The sequence below is a fragment of the Coregonus lavaretus genome, assembly GCF_964263955.1.
Source record: "Coregonus lavaretus genome assembly, contig: HAP1_SCAFFOLD_367, whole genome shotgun sequence".
NCBI classification, from domain to species: domain Eukaryota; kingdom Metazoa; phylum Chordata; class Actinopteri; order Salmoniformes; family Salmonidae; genus Coregonus; species Coregonus lavaretus.
The window spans coordinates 265809-282912 of NW_028157359.1; positions in this window are offsets into that span (position 1 = coordinate 265809).

Genomic DNA, 17104 nt, shown 5'->3' on the forward strand with positions numbered 1-17104 from the left:
AATTAGCGAGCTCGGTGAAAGTTGTTAACATACATCTTTATATTGTCCACATTGTAACAAAACCTGTAGTTGCGTAACAGCACTTTGTGTAACTTTACCACAGTTTTATATCGACAAATTACGGCGCCAAGGACAACATACCTTGCTAGTTGAAGGTCAGGCAAAAGAGAACAATAAGAGGGTACATAAATACAGATAACCCGCGATGGACCAAACCAAAATATACACAACTTTTACAATTAGGTGTATTTGCAATATAGATACATAAAAATGTTTATACACCAAAAAATAACATTAGCTATGCAGCTGTAATTAAATAAAGAAACCACATTGAATTATTATTATTATTAATTTATTAACATCCCCTCTTGACCTGGCCTACTTGAACTGTCCTTGTGTGCAATTTGGTGCATAATCTAGGGGAACAACATCACACTACTACACATATAATTCAAGTCATACCTTTATTGTCATTCATGCTCTTATTTTTAACCGAGTAGTTTTGCAAAAGTGTAACCTGCGTCAATTCTAGGAAATATTGGAATAACGTGCTTAAGAGGAGCCCTGACACGCACAACAGGATAACACAACTACCACATTTTCAATTGACAATCATTGATTTAAATGGATGTGGTCAATAGATTTGTATAGGCATATATACTAATTTAATTTAACTTGTAAGCCAAGGTTGGATTAGTAGGTCTATGCAACATGCACCTGGATAACCGCGTCATGAATCGGAACGGGCTCCAACGTCCTCATATACACATTATGACAAAATAAAGATCTTAATATTTCACGAAATAAAGACATAGAAGAAAACAGGTTCTAGAAACTCAATTTCTCCATGGCAATAGAATGTAAACATGTAAATTGCGCCAAACATATCCAAATATCGCCTACAACTCAATTCTCAGCGCAGCATATTGGACGACTCCACAGGCATTGATCATTCGCGACTTTAAGTCATTCCTGTTATCTCTAGAGCATCCCGTATATTTATAGCGCTGCATTTCGTCCCCCTCTGACCATGGATAGGGTTGGGAGCATTCCTGAGTTCACTTATGGTCCCACTAAGGTAATCTTAGGAGATATTCCTTTTGGCATACTGTAAATGCCTGTGCATAATGTACCTAATAAAGCATAATTGTTTTAATTATCTTCAAAGGAATTCTGTAGAAGCAGCCTTTATTTTCAGACTCTGCAGGCCTGCTGGGAGGAAGCATATTACAATAAACAGGTAAGATTCATCCCACAAAAAAAGTAACCACAGAAAAAAATAGATAGATTTAATCCCAAAACAAGAGTTTTATTTCAAGACAGTTTAGAGAAGATGGTCATAAGAGTTTTTAATATCACTTGCAAATTGTGAGACATGAGCAGTTGTGAAATGTTGCGAGAGGCCCTTCTGAAAGCACATTATATGGTCTTTAGTGGCACGGTCTCACACCTTACCTCATCTTGCAGAAGAAGTTCATGGTCCACTATCTGCTGCTCCAGAGTCGAGGCCAGGTCTCGCCCCATGTCACCATGGAGCACATGAGCGACTGGCTGGTGTCTCAGGGCAAAAAATCCCTTAGGGAGAGGTGAGTACCACGTCAGCTCTCACCTTCACTGCCATTCTCTGTCACCAGCAGCACTCCAGGAGGTGTGGGTAAAATAAACAACAGATAAATAGGAAGCCAGGAAAGTTGAAATGCTTTGTGTTTTATTTGAAGGGTGTGGAAGGAAACCCTGGAGGAGTGGAACGAACTCGCTCGGCTGGTAAGAGAATGAGAGTTAGAGACTTAGACTATCAGTCAGTGAGCTCCTTTCTAGCCTTTCAACAACTAGTCAGTACAGCAGAATATATCTGTTGTGAAATTACACTAATGGGACTTCCTGTTTCCTACGGCAGACCTGGGAAGTAAACACCTGCCTAAAAATGATTGACATGGAGCACAAGGCTGTCTGCAAGCTCCGCCGCTCTATGCACACCACCTCTCCAGCTGGTGCTGACATGTGAGTTCCATGTACTGCCCTGCATACAGCTTGCTCCATTCATCTACACATCTGGAGCTATGCAGAAAATAACTAGGGCAGTGTTCTCTGTGTGAACATTGCACATCGTTTAGCTTTCTCTGCTGCTTTTTGTTGATTTCAGCGACCCCAAGGTCCACATCATCGTGGAGAGAGCTGTGAGGAGCATTCTGGACAAGCTGTCCAATAAGCCCTGTAGCAACCTGCTCAGCCCATCCCAGGTGGTGGTGGAGCTGGTGCCCAGGATCCTCCTGGCCCTGTGGCTTCAGCCAGAGGAAGGCCATTCAGATCACCCCATCCTCCTAAGTGGGATGGCTGTGAGTATGGTGGTGGCCGTAGGGGAGAAGCTCTCCAACACGTTGAAGGCCTCTTCTCCTCACACCCCTTTCTCCCGGGCTGCTGCTTTTGACTCTGTGAGGTCGATCCTCGGGAGAATCAGCCAGTCCTTCTCCCTGGATGACCTCAAGACCCCTTTTTTTATGAGCTCTGTCTGTGCCTTTGTGGCGGACGAGGTGAAAAGCTACTTCCAGCCTACTGCAGACACCCTGCCAGTTCCCCCTGTCCTAGTGGTGGCCTTCTCCGCCACACTACCAGCTGATATCCAAGCAGGTGAGTAGCACTCATAGAAAGCACTCTGACAGATGCCTTTTGTCATGACATCCTGGTGCCTTGTAGTAGTAGAGCCAATCAGGATTTTAATTGTCACCCCTAACACAGATGCAGACCAGGCTTCTTCCCATCTGGAGGTTGTGGAAATCCCCCATAACAGAGAGGCAGACCCAGCTTCTTCCCACCCGGAGGTTGTGGACATCACCCCTAACACAGAGAAAGACCCGGCTTCTGCCCACCTGGAGGTTGAGGGATTCACACCTAACACAGAGTTTGACCCAGCTTCTCCCCACCTAGATGTTGTTGTCATCACCTGTAGCAGAGAGGAAGACCCGGCTTCTTCCCACATAGTGGTTTTGGACATCACCCCTAACACAGAGGCACACCTGGCTTCTTCCCACCTGGAGGCTGCTGACAAAACCCGTAGCACAGAGGCAGACCCGGTATCTTACCACCTGGAAGTTGAGGACATCACCCCTAACACAGAGGCACACCTGGCTTCTTCCCATCAGGAGCTTGTGGACATCACCCCAAACACAGAGGCAGACCCGGGTTCTTCCCACCTAGAGATTGCGGTCATCAACCCTAACAAAGAGGCACACCTGGCTTCTTCCCACCTGGAGGTTGTGAACGTCACCCCTAACACAGAGGCTGAGACGGTTTCTACCCACCTGAAGTTTGTGGACATCACCCCTAACACAGAGTCAGACCCTGCTTCTTCCCACCGTATGGTTGTTGACATCACCCATAACTCAAAGGCAGACCCAGCATCTTCCCACCTGGAGATTGTGGCCATCACCCCTAACACAGAGGCAGACCCGGCTTCTTCTCACCTGGAGGTTGTGGACATCACCCCTAACAAAGAGGCACACCTTGCTTCTTCCCACCTGGAGGTTGTGGACATCACCCCTAACAAAGAGGCACAGCTGGCTTCTTCCCACAAGGAGCTTGTGGACATCACCCCTAACAAAGAGGCACACCTGGCTTCTTCCCACCTGGAGGTTGTGGACATCACCCCTAACAAAGAGGCACACCTGGCTTCTTCCCACAAGGAGCTTGTGGACATCACCCCTAACACAGAGGCTGAGACGGCTTCTACCCACCTGAAGTTTGTGGTCATCACCCCTAACACAGAGTTAGACCCGGCTTCTTCCTATCAGGAGGTTGTGGAAACCACCCCTAACACAGAGACAGACCCGGCTTCTTCCCACCTGGAGCTTATGGACATCACCCCAAACACAGAGGCAGACCCGGCTTCTTCCCACCTGAAGGTTGTGGACATCAACCCTAACACAGAGGCAGATCCTGCTTCTTCCCACCTGGAGTTTGTGGACATCACCCCTAACACAGATGCAGACCCGGCTTCTTCCCACCTAGAGGTTGTGGACATCACCCCAAACACAGAGGCAGATCCTGCTTCTTCCCACCTGGAGCTTGTGGACCTCACCCCTAACACAGATGCATACCCTGCTTCTTCACTCTTGGAGGTTGTGGACGTCACACCTGAAGAAAAGCCTCTCATGGTGGCCGTCTACGCCACTCTGCCATCTGACATCCAAGCAGGTGAGTAAGACTTATAGAAAGCACTCTGACAGGTGCCGTTCATCATGATAACATGTAAAGTGTTGGTCCCATGTTTCATGAGCTGAAATAAAAGATCCCATTCAACTGGCCAGTGTTTAGAACCTACGGTTTGCATTTATTTACATTCTGTCCCGCTTTTGTCCCTTTCCAGAGGATGTTGCTGTGGTCACCCTGGACGTCACCCCACACGTCACCAAGGACGTGACCCTGGATGTTCCATCCAGGGCGAGGAAAGGGGCAGTCCAGCGTTTTTTTTGCAGGCTTTGGAGGGCAGTGTGCTGCTGCGCTTGCCACAAGGAAGAGGAGGAACAATATTAACTATTCATTAGACCAGAAACAGGATTGAACCATATACCATTAAATTCTTTGCATTATAGTTGCCTTCAATTCTGATTTTCTTCTGTTTAATTCTTAATTAATTTCAGAACATTTCTCTAAACTTTGTGGAGTAGGTTGTATAAATAGGTGGGAAACATCCCAATCCCAATTTTAATGCTTTTAATAATTAACTTATTACATTTTTTTTAGATGTATTATTTGACAAAAAAGTGGAGGGCGCGACAAAAAAACTTTAATCATCATAGAAAACTCTTGCTCACTATTAAAAATTCATTGTTTTATTTAAGCAAGGTTAAAAGATTAACGTTTCGGCCTAGTCTATGACAATATGCAAGTTGTGTTTGCCCAGTTAAAGGGGGACCCAGACTCACCCTGGTTCTTGAGGGTTGCAGACACTGAATAATTATCATTTGAAATAAATGGCACTTTTCAAGTCTTGACTAAAAATCTTTAATGAATATGAATTTAAATACAATTGACTTGAGGATCAGAGCAGGCAGGCTGACTGGCTTGCCCTGAAGGCCCTCTGCCTCTACCTCTGTGTGGTTAATCTCAGCCAAGAGGTTGTATGGGTTGTCTGTCTCTCTCTGGGTGTGAATCACTATCACTATGACCTCTCGCTCCGCCTGCCCGTTGGCCTGATTAGAAGGCTTCCCCTCTCATTCCTTGTTCACAGGAGCAGGGGTGATGGCATCCGGGGTAACCTCCTCCTCTCCTGTATCTAACCCATCTTTCTGGCTGTGAGTTCGACTGAGGTCACTCGTTCTCTCTCCCAGGGTGTTGGATAGTTTCTCCTCCTCTGTGTCTTGTGTATTTTCTACATTGTAGAATAATAGAGAAGACATCAAAACTATTAAATAACACATATGGCATCATGTAGTAACCCAAAACGTGTTACACATATCAAAATATATTTCAGATTTGAGATTCTTCAAAGTAGCCACCCTTTGCCTTGATCACAGCTTTGTACATACAGAATAATACGAAATGTTCTGAGACCAGGTTGCGCTTTCACCTCCCCTGGTAAGAGGGGAATAAGGCAACCTCAGAGTTACATTCAAGGATACTTTATTGACACACACGGATGAAATGGACATGGAAAGGTAGTGGAATGATAGTGGTCCTGTAATGGACAGATAACAGGGGTAATGAATATGCACAATAACTGAGAGCACAAGTAGAGCAACAACGCTATTAACAAAGGAAGGGCTGTATTAATGGCATAATGCTACCTGCGGAGTATTACACAACACAGTAAAACACAGAGAGGCAACTTACAATAGGCAATGGTAGTAAATATAAAGAACAACAAGTAAGAATGATATACATGTTACAAACTCACTTTGTGCACGTACACTATCCCACGGTATATCTGTGCATTCAAATTGTCATCGATAAATGCAATTGTGTTCATTGTCTGTAGCTTATGCCTGCCCATACCATAACCCCACTGCCACCATGGAGCATTCACAACGTTGACATCAGCCAACAGCTCGCCCATACGCTGCTTTACAAGTGGTCTGAAGTCGTGAGGCCAGTTAGAAGTACTGCCAAATTCTCTAAAGCCGCCTTGGCTTATGGTTGAGAAATTAACATAAACGTATCTGTTAACAGCTCTGGTGGATATTCCTGCAGTCCGTAAGCCAATTGCACGCTGCCTCAAAACTTGAAACATCTGTGCATTGTGTTGTGTGACAAAACTGCACATTTTAGAGTGGCATTTTATTATCCTCAGCACAAGGTGCACCTGTGTAATTATCATGCTGTTTAATCAGCTTCTTGATATGCCATATTTGTCAGGTGGATGGATTATCTTGGCAAAGGAGAAATGCTCGCTTACAGGGATGTAAACAAATTTGTGCACACAATTTGAGAAAAATAAGCTTTTTGTGCGAACAAAATATTTCACGCTTTTATTTCAGCTCATGAAACATGGGACCAACACTTTACATATTGCGTTAATATTTTTGTTCAGTGTAGTTATTAGGTTGGGAGAATGGGATCCTATCTGGGCTAGCTAAAGCCAACTTCATGGTTAGTAGTATGACAGAGAAAAAATAACAAGACAAATTTAAACATCACAAATCTGAGGGGGCAGGTGACCCTGTGCCCCCTTTGGGCATGACGTCTCTGCTATCAACCACATCATTCTGTCTCCGTGAATATTCAAAACAGACACATTCATTCAGGTCTGGTACAGTTCCTACCATATAGATCAGGGATGGACAATTCCTGTCCTTGGGGGCCGGAGTGGTGTCACACTTTTTCCGCACACTCTAGGAGCTCAGATGCAATAATTTAATAACCTAATAACCAAAGTTTCGACAGACAAGCTGTCTTCATCAGGGTATCCTGACGTTGGTTATTAAGTTATTAAATTATTGCATCTGAGCTCCTAGAGTGTGCGGCTCTCCTTTTCTTTTTCAAGTGTTCTACTCCGATAGCCAGCACCTCGCCTAAATAGGTGTGCGTTTCTTTCGCCTCCATATTAATCTGGTACTGGTCCTACCATATAGATCAGGCATGGACAATTCCAGTCCTTGGGGGTCGGAGTGGTGTCACACTTTTTCCCCATCCCTAGCAAATACAGCTGATTAAACTTATTGCATTCTAAACTGAAGCCCATGAGTACTTGATTATTAGAGTCAAATGTGTTAGCTGGGGCTGGGGAACAAGTGTAACACCAATCAGGTCCCGAGGACTGGAGTTGCCCATCCCTGATATAAATGCTCTGTTTGCACACATCGAGGGATGTGGTGACAGTGGAGACAAGGGAACACACATAAACAGCTTTGTCCTTTTAGAAGGTCGTCATAATCCTTACATAAATATGATGTGTATGCAAGAAATGCAGAGCCACTTCCAAAAACATATTGACAGAGTCTAGTATCTAGTAATCTAATCAATTAGTTTTCAACCCCTTTGTTATGGCAAGCCTAAATAATCTCAGGAGTAAAAATGTGCTTAACAAGTCACATAATCAGTTAGATGGACTCACTATGTGTGCAATAATAGTGATTTTCAAACGACTACATAATCTCTGTACCCCACACATACAATTATCTATAAGGTCCCTCAGTCCAGCAGTGAATTTGAAACATAGATTCAACCACAAAGACCAGGGAGGTTTTCCAATGCCTCGCAAAGTAGGGCACCTTTTGGTAGATGGGTACAATTAAAGCAGACATTGAATATTCCTTTGAGCATGGTGAAGGTATTAATTACGCTTTGGATGGTGTATTAATACACCCAGTCACTACAAAAATACAGGCGTCCTTCCTAACTCAGCTGCCGGAGAGGAAGGAAAACTATCAGGGATTTCACCATGAGGCCAATGGTGGCTTTAAAACAGTTAGAAAGTTTAATGGCTTTGATAGGAGAAAACTGAGGATGAATCATCAACATTGTAGTTACTCCACAATACTAACCTAATTGACAGAGTATGCACTCACTAACTGTAAGTCGCTCTGGATAAGAGCGTCTGCTAAATGACTAAAATGTAAATGTAAAAGAAGGAAACCTTACATGCATTGTGTTTGCAATAAGGCACTAAAGTAAAACTGCAAATAATGTGGCAAAGAAATTAACTTTATGTCCTGAATACAAAGTGTAATGTTTGGGGCAAATCCAACACAACACATCACTGAGTACCACTCTTCATATTTCCAAGCATGGTGGTGGCTGCATCATGTTATGGGTATGCATGTCATTGGCAAGGACTAGAGACTTTTTTAGGATAAAAAGAAACAGAATAGAGCTAAGTACAGTCAGAATCCTAGAGGAAAACCTGGTTCAGTCTGCTTTCCAACAGACACTGGGAGACAAATTCCCTCTTCAGCAGGACAATAACCTAAAACACAAGGCCAAATATTCACTGGAGTTGCTTACCAAGATGACATTGAATGTTCCTGAGTGGCTTAGTTACAGTTTTGACTTAATTCGGCTTGAAAACTTATGGCAAAAAAAAAAAATGGCTGTCTATATAATGTATATTGCATATATTTTACAATCCAGTTGTGCAAAGCTCTTGGAGACTTACCCAGAAAGACACAGCTTTAATCGACTCAGGGGTGTGAATACTTATATAAATGAGATATTTCTGTATTTCATTTCCAATACATTTGCAAAAATTTCAAAAACGTGTTTTCACTTTGTCATTATGGGGTATTGTATGTAGCTGCGTGAGAGAAAATATTATAATTGAATCCATTTTGAATTCAGGCTGTAAGAAAACAACATGTGGAATAAGTTAAGGGGTATGAATACTTTCTGAATGTACTGTATATCTGCAAGAAAATGATAAATATGTGAATGTTTGAAAGGGGGTCATATAAACATTGCCTTATTTATATTTTTACAGACAATATTAAGTGAATTCTGTCTGAAATAGTCATGCTATAATGGGCATAGTTTCTCAGACCAAATTTCCATTCTGGCTGAAACAAAGCAATCTGATCATGCTCCAGTCAAATACAGCTATAGGGAATGCCTATACATTGTCCAATCTCCTTCCACACATTGATTTCATTCTTCGCATCTTTATTCAGAAACAAACAAACTTGAAATTAAGTGCTGTTTCAGTGTCTTGTTGCAGGTTGTGCAATGTTCAAAAGTGTGTGTGATATTAGCATTAACTTGTGTGTGTGGTGTCAAGTGTGGTTGGTCCTATGTATGCAAATAGCCGAGATTGGATATTTCAGCACCATGGACAGCAGCGACATTGGGATAGCGAGATCTGTAATTCAGCAACACATGACACTGGATAGCGGCTGTCTCAGGTGAACTTGGCATTGGGAAAATCCCATCTAATGGGAAACGAGGCATAGGAGGCAAAAAGACTGAAGGAGAAGACTCCCACAGGAACTCTATGCTTAACTGTTCTGCCACATTCATTTCAAATGTTACATTTTTCGATTTGTAAATAAAACGGAACACATCTGCAAATAATGTAAATTGACTTTTCTAACTACACTTTACAGCTTTAGTGTGTCTGTGCGTCATAGGTACAACTGCAAGCAATTCGCTTCTCAAATCCTTCTCAAATGTCTGTTTAATGTGAGAAACTAAATTAAAAACAACCGTTAGACTAATACAATGCGTACTGTCACAAATTATTACTATTCCCAACAAGACAACGAAGTGATGGTCTTTACCCACCATGGAGACTTATAAAGGCTACTTCCCCCCCACCAAAAGTTCCCACGCAGAGCGATGTTGTTTACTACATCATTATGCATATGTAGCGTGGTTCGTTCTGCGTTGTGTACTTTTAATTAGGACACTGCCACAACTGGAATTCTGATGGTTGGATAATTTTTATTCGACCTGCACACAAAGAGACAAAAAAATGATGTTAGCCCTTGGTGCAGCCACAGCTCTCGGGCAACTTGCTAGTTGAAGGTCAGGCAAAAGAGAACAGGTGCTGCATGCACACATTCAGTGCCTAACAACACACTATACAATACAAGTAAAATGATATTCAACATAATTCTGACAAAATAAATGACATACCTGTACACGAAGAGACAACACACAATAGGTTAGCCCTTGGTGCAGCCACAGCTCTCGGGCACCTGCGTGAGCACATAGAAACTCACTCAAACACTGACCCAAATACTCCCGAGTTACAATAGGTACCCAAATTAGCGAGCTTGGTGAAAGTTGTTAACATAAATCTTTATATTGTCTTTTACAATTAGGTGTATTTACAATATAGATATATAAAAATGTTTGTACACCAAAAAATTACATTAGCTATGCAGCTGTAATTAAATAAAAACCACATTGAATTAATATTATTATTATTATTATTATTAACTTATTAACATCCCCTCTTGACCTGGCCTAGTTGAACTGTCCTTGTGTGCAACTTGGTGCATAATCTAGGGGAACAACATCACACTACTACATTCACCCCTACTGTTTTACACTATATTATAAACACAAAACAAAACACATTACCTCGAAGGTAACAAAGCAAAGAAAGAAAAAAAACATTCCACACCCACAGGGCGACAGAGTAACCCAGTGTAGTCCCTTAATTCTAGACCCACAAATGGTCGATCAGCTGGAAAGCTATCCCGTGAAGGATTAGGAAAAATAAGAGGTAGCTAATCCCTTATTCAACCCTATACAAAAAATGCCAAATACATTTTATGCTGATGAACTACACACAAAGTTACATGAATTGTCAAAAATATTAGACAAACCCACAAATCACTCTAAGACCCACTTAGATTACCACATACACACAACAAAGAAAAGGTAGGCAATATCCTACCGTCACTGAGAAACCAAGAATTGTTTCATTTCCTGTGTAGACATAGTTTGGATTAGCCTATTCACTCGATTAATAAATCTACCTAGTCTAGTCCGAACACCCTCACCCAAAAACCTAGCAGGAATGTCACGGACAGCACCAACCGTGCTCAAAGGTCTAACCTCAGGTTGGGGAGTACTACAGATCAGCATATCCGGAGCCAGCACACTTTCAATTTCCGACTCAACACTAGTAGTGTCAGACGACTGATCAGAATCCTGGTAGATTGTCACAGATCAGACTGACAAAGCATCTTCAACCAAGTTAACAACATCAGGCACAGCACCATCCCAGCTGAGTGGAGTTTCACTATCAGAATTCTTGTAGGCTTTGGGGATCTCAGCCCCGAAACCTGAAGGATCTGGAGAAGGTCTGTATGGAGGAGCGGGCCAAAATCCCTGCTGCAGTGTGTGCAAACCTGGTCAAGACCTACAGGAAACGTATGATCTCTGTTATTGCAAACAAAGGTTTCTGTACCAAATAATAAGTTCTGCTTTTCTGATGTATCAAATACTTATGTCATGCAATAAAATGCAAATTAATTACTTAAAAATCATACAATGTGATTTTCTGGATTTTTGTTTTACATTTCGTCTCTCACAGTTGAAGTGTATGTATGATAAAAATTACAGACCTCTACATGCTTTGTAAGTAGGAAAACCTGCAAAATCGGCAGTGTATCAAATACTTGTTCTCCCCACTGTATGTACTGGATATCATTTTTATTTTACATTTTTAGTCATTTAGCAGACACTCTTATCCAGAGCGACTTACAGTTAGTGAGTGCATACATCATTTGTATTTTTCATACTGGCCCCCCGTGGGAATCGAACCCACAACCCTGGCGTTGCAAACGCCATGCTCTACCAACTGAGCAACATCCCTGCCGGCCATTCCCTCCCCTACCCTGGACAACGCTGGGCCAATTGTGCGGCGCCCCATGGGTCTCCCGGTCGCGGCCAGCTACGACAGAGCCTGGATTCGAACCAGAATCTCTAGTGGCACAGCTAGCACTGCGATGCAGTGCCTTAGACCACTGCGCCACTCAAAGGGTGCCAGCTTTGCAACCCATCTCTGCTCGCATGCATCGTCTCGGCTTTGTAAGAATATATTTGAGTGGATTGTTGTCGGTCCACACAGTAAACTTATGCCCTCGCAGCCAATGGCTGAATTTATCATGAATGGCCCATTTCATGGCTAGAAATTCCAGCCGGTGAGCAGGATACTTGGATTGTGCATGATTAAGAGATTTAATAGCAAAAGCTATCGGCCTGGCTATGTCCTTCCCATCTTGCACTTGTGATAGTACAGCTCCCAAACCACTAGTAGATGCATCCACGGAAAGTAGAAATGGCTGAGAAAAATCTGGATGAACCAGCAGTGCCTGGTCAACTAGTGCTGATTTCAAAGCTTCAAAAGCGAGTCGACATTCGGCAGTCCAGTCTGCAGCAGTGAGCCTGCGAGGGGGACCAGGCCTCTTAATAATTAATAATAATTGGTCATTTAGCAGACGCTCTTATCCAGAGCGCCTTACAGGAGCAATTAGGGTTAAGTGCCTTGCTCAAGGGCACATCGACAGATTTTTCACCTAGTCGGCTCGGGGATTAGAACCAGCGACCTTTCGGTTACTGGCACAACGCTCTTAACCACTAAGCTACCTGCCGCCCTGTATGTATGAACTTCCTACCCTTGCCTCTCCTAGGCTTCTTCTGACCTGTAGTTAGCTGAAACAATGGCCTAGCAACCATGGAACAATTCTCAATGTAGTGCTAATAGTATACTACCATACCAAGGAAAGAACCTATTTTGATAGGAGACGGTGTGACACCATCAGCTTCACTCTCAGCTTCACTCTCAGTCACATTCAAAATGGTTTGAACTTTAGCAGGGTCAGTGGCTACACCCTCCTGAGAAATGATGTGGCCCAAAAACTTTACAGACCTCCTCAGAAACTTGCACTTAGACGGAGACAGTTTAAGGTTGTGCTCCTGCAACCGCTGAAAAACCATCTCAAGTCTCTGCAGACTCTCTTCCTCCGTCTTAGCAAAAACCATCAGATCATCCAAGTAACAAAGGAGACTTAGAACGTTTTGGTCACCAAAGATGGTCAGCATCATTCTCATAAAAGTAGCCGGGCTGTTGCAGAGGCCCTGAGGTAACCGATTGTACTCGTGCAGACCTAAAGGGGAGGAAAAGGCAGTGTATGTCTTGTCCTCTTCATGCAGTGGCACGTTGTAATACCCTGACGTCAAATCCATTGTGCTGAAGAAGGCATTACCTCCCAGCGCGGCCAGTACATCAGCCTGATGAGGCAGGGGATGAGCATCCTTTACTGTGCGGGCATTTAATCACCTGAAGTCAGTACATAGGCGCAAGTCCCCATTCTTTTTCCATACCAGCACCAATGGTGAGGCATACTCGCTGCTGGATTTTCTGACGATTTCCTTTTCCTCCATATCATCCAGTGTTTCCCTGAGTTTTTGGTAATGAGCTGGAGACAGCCTACGATAAGGTCATCGAAATGGGCGGTCATCAGTCAGCCGTATGCGAAGGCAGAACTCCTTTGCCTCGCCACAATCTAGGCTATGTCTAGAGAACACTGTGTCATACTTCCCAATTAAGTTGACAAGTTTATCTTTCCAGAACTGTGAAACTGGACACTCCTCAACAGACAGGCCTTGAAGTCCAAGATTCCTCAGTGTACTGTTGCCATTATCTACACTGCCACCAACTGAACTCTTAGCTGTCAGACTGCCATGTGATCTGTCACATTGAGCCTTTGCCACATTCTGATGAGCTGCTTGCTGCTTGACATCATTAAAATACTCCAATGCAATGCAAGGGTACACATCCGCCACTTTAGCATTTCGTCTCAGGGTAACTGGCGATGTTGTTGGATTCACAATCTTCACAGGGAGCCATCCATCCCCCCACAGAGGCGTAACTACTCTCCCCACTAGTATGTGTCGATTCACACAACGAGACGTGCTGGGCTCGACAACAACAGTACTGCCCACAGAGAGTTTTGTCTTTGGCGGTAGGCGGCCCCACACCAGATGCTCACTCATGGGTTGGAGCGTTACTGCTCTCTTCAACTTAATGGTGCCCACTTTATCTGGGATGGAGTCTCCTCTCCATCTCTCCAGATTTGACATCACACTGGCTAGAGGAACCTGGTGTACCCGCCACCCGCCAGTAGCTGTCATTTGATTTGAACTGTCTAATCAGAGACTTAAACACATTAGTTCCCACAATGAGTTCATCAACCTGCCCATCAACAATAAGCACTGGGACTACATAACAGAAGCCATAAAGTTGAATTTTTAAGTCACACATGCCCACTGGGCTAGTTTGTTCCACCACAACCCACCAGGATGATGTCTGAAGGAGCTAGAAAGTTCCCCTCTACCACTCCTGCCTCCCTCAACCGAGGTACAATATCTGCGCGCAGAGTAGTAGCCATGGACTCACTATCTAACATCCCCTTCAGCTCAACTTTATCCTGTACTAGCACAGTGGTGTAAAACAAACTGTCATTCTGATTGTGTTCTGAAAAATGACTGTGTTGTTCTTGGGTACTGACTCGCAAAAGTAAGAATAAACAGATTGGATATCATCATCAGTGGAGGAAAAATAAGAATGCCCCACATTGCCCTCATTTAGCAGACGCTCTTATCCAGAGCGACTTACAGTTAGTGCATACGTTATTAATTTTTTTCATACCCCCAGTGGGAATCGAACCCACAACCCTGGCGTTGCAAACACCATGCTCTACGAACTGAGCCGGCCATTCCCTCCACTACCCTAGGCGACGCTGGTCCAATTGTGCGCCGCCCCATGGGTCTCCCGGTCGCGGCCGGCTACGACAGAGCCTGGATTCGAACCAGGATCTCTAGTGGCACAGCTAGCACTGCGATGTAGTGCCTTAGACCACTGCGCCACTCACAGACTGAGTATTGCTGACCAGAGCCTTCTCTAACAAAGTCAAAACTTTCTTTAATGTCCCACCCTCAGATACAGATGGTGCCTGGTCTTGTTCACGGCCACATTGAGAAAAAGATGACACATTAGGTCTTTTCACAGGACCCACTCCCTCCTGAGGGCAGTCAAAAACAGCAGCAACCTGCTGTGAAAGTTGTGTTCTACATGCTTTACATTCCCTTAACAGTTCATCCAACCAATCCTGTACCTCACTGGCTGTCCAGTCACGAATGGGTTTGCTCTTGAACACTTGGGCCAACTCTTTATCAGGACAGTTGCGTACAAACATGACTGCCAACTCTGAGCACTGATTGGGTAAGGTCCTGCCCTCACTCACAAGGTACTGGTCGGCTGCCTCTGCAGCTTTGTTAAGCCTAATCCAGAAATCTATTGGACCCTCATTAGCATATGGTTTGATTGAATAGAAATCAGCTAATGGCATACCTGAGCAGACAGTATCCCCAAAGTGTTGCTTGAAAACACTGAACACCGCCTTAACATCTGTGACAACAAGGTTGTTACGCTTCCAGACTTTGGTCACATCCCGTGCCCTCCCCATGAGCCTAGACATCACCTCCCCAACATTCCCAGACCCAGTGTAACCCCTCTTCTCTAGGTAGACTTCCATTAACTCCTCCCACTCCAGGACAGAGTACTTATCTGAGCCATCACCCCTAAAAAGAGGTGGAGCACTAACATCTGACTTCACAACCAGATTCAGCTTGGACGCATCAATAAAGGTTGACCCACACTGCTCAGGCAGGGGAAACTGCTGGGGTTGGTGAGGGGGACGGGCAGGAGAAAGACTTGAAACCCCAGGCTGCAGTAAACTCGCTCTGATAGATTCTCCTATCTCTGAACCAATCTGCTTAATAAGGTCACTAAGCTGACTCGGAGGCATCCCATTATCACCGAGTACTGTGGATGATGGTACTTCAAAAGACAGAGGTGGGATACCCTGGTCAGGTGGAACAAACAGCCTACCCCTCCCAGTGCTTGCAAACTCAGGACTAGCAAACGCTCTACTCCCAGGAGCTGACTGTACAATTGGTGTAAATGGAAGGACACCCCTCCCTCTACCCACACTAAAATCCCCAGCATAACACGTCTTATGGATTTGAGAATCTTCCATGGCTCAACAGAGCACTAAAATACAATGTAATTTAGTGCATTCAAATACCAAAAAAAATAAATGCAATAAACAAATTCATCCAAAACATACAAATAAGCACGAATACCTGTATCTAATGAATATGCTACATTCACTTTCACTGTTTACAGTATATATTCACTTACAGTAAGCCATCAACAAATTCACATGCGCAGGTCGTGCACCTCATCCACATGCACAGCTCCGGCGGTCGGCTTGAGCTGACCAGTCGGCAGGTCACGTAATTAGGACACTGCCACAACTGGAATTCTGATGGTTGGATAATTTTTATTCGACCTGCACACGAAGAGACAACACACAATATGTTAGCTCTTGGTGCAGCCACAGCTCTCGGGCACCTTGCTAGTTGAAGGTCAGGCAAAAGAGAACAGGTGCTGCATGCACACATTCAGTGCCTAACAACACACTATACAATACAAGTAAAATGATATACAACATAATTCTGACAAAATAAATGACATACCTGTACACGAAGAGACAACACACAATAGCTTAGCCCTTGGTGCAGCCACAGCTCTCGGGCACCTGCGTGAGCACATAGAAACTCACTGTCTAATCAGAGACTTCAACACATTAGTTCCCACAATGAGTTCATCAACCTGCCCATCAACAATAAGCACTGGGACTACATAACAGAAGCCATAAAGTTGCATTTTTAAGTCACACATGCCCACTGGGCTAGTTTGTTCCCACCACAACCCACCAGGATGATGTCTGAAGGAGCTAGAAAGTTCCCCTCTACCACTCCTGCCTCCCTCAACCGAGGTACAATATCTGCGCGCAGAGTAGTAGCCATGGACTCACTATCTAACATCCCCTTCAGCTCAACTTTATCCTGTACTAGCACAGTGGTGTAAAACAAACTGTCATTCTGAGTAATTCTCATTGTGTTCTGAAAAATGACTGTGTTGTTCTTGGGTACTGACTCACAAAAGTAAGAATAAACAGATTGGATATCATCATCAGTGGAGGAAAAATAAGAATGCCCCACATTGCCCTCATTTAGCAGACGCTCTTATCCAGAGCGACTTACAGTTAGTGCATACGTTATAAAAAAATGTCATACCCCCCGTGGGAATCGA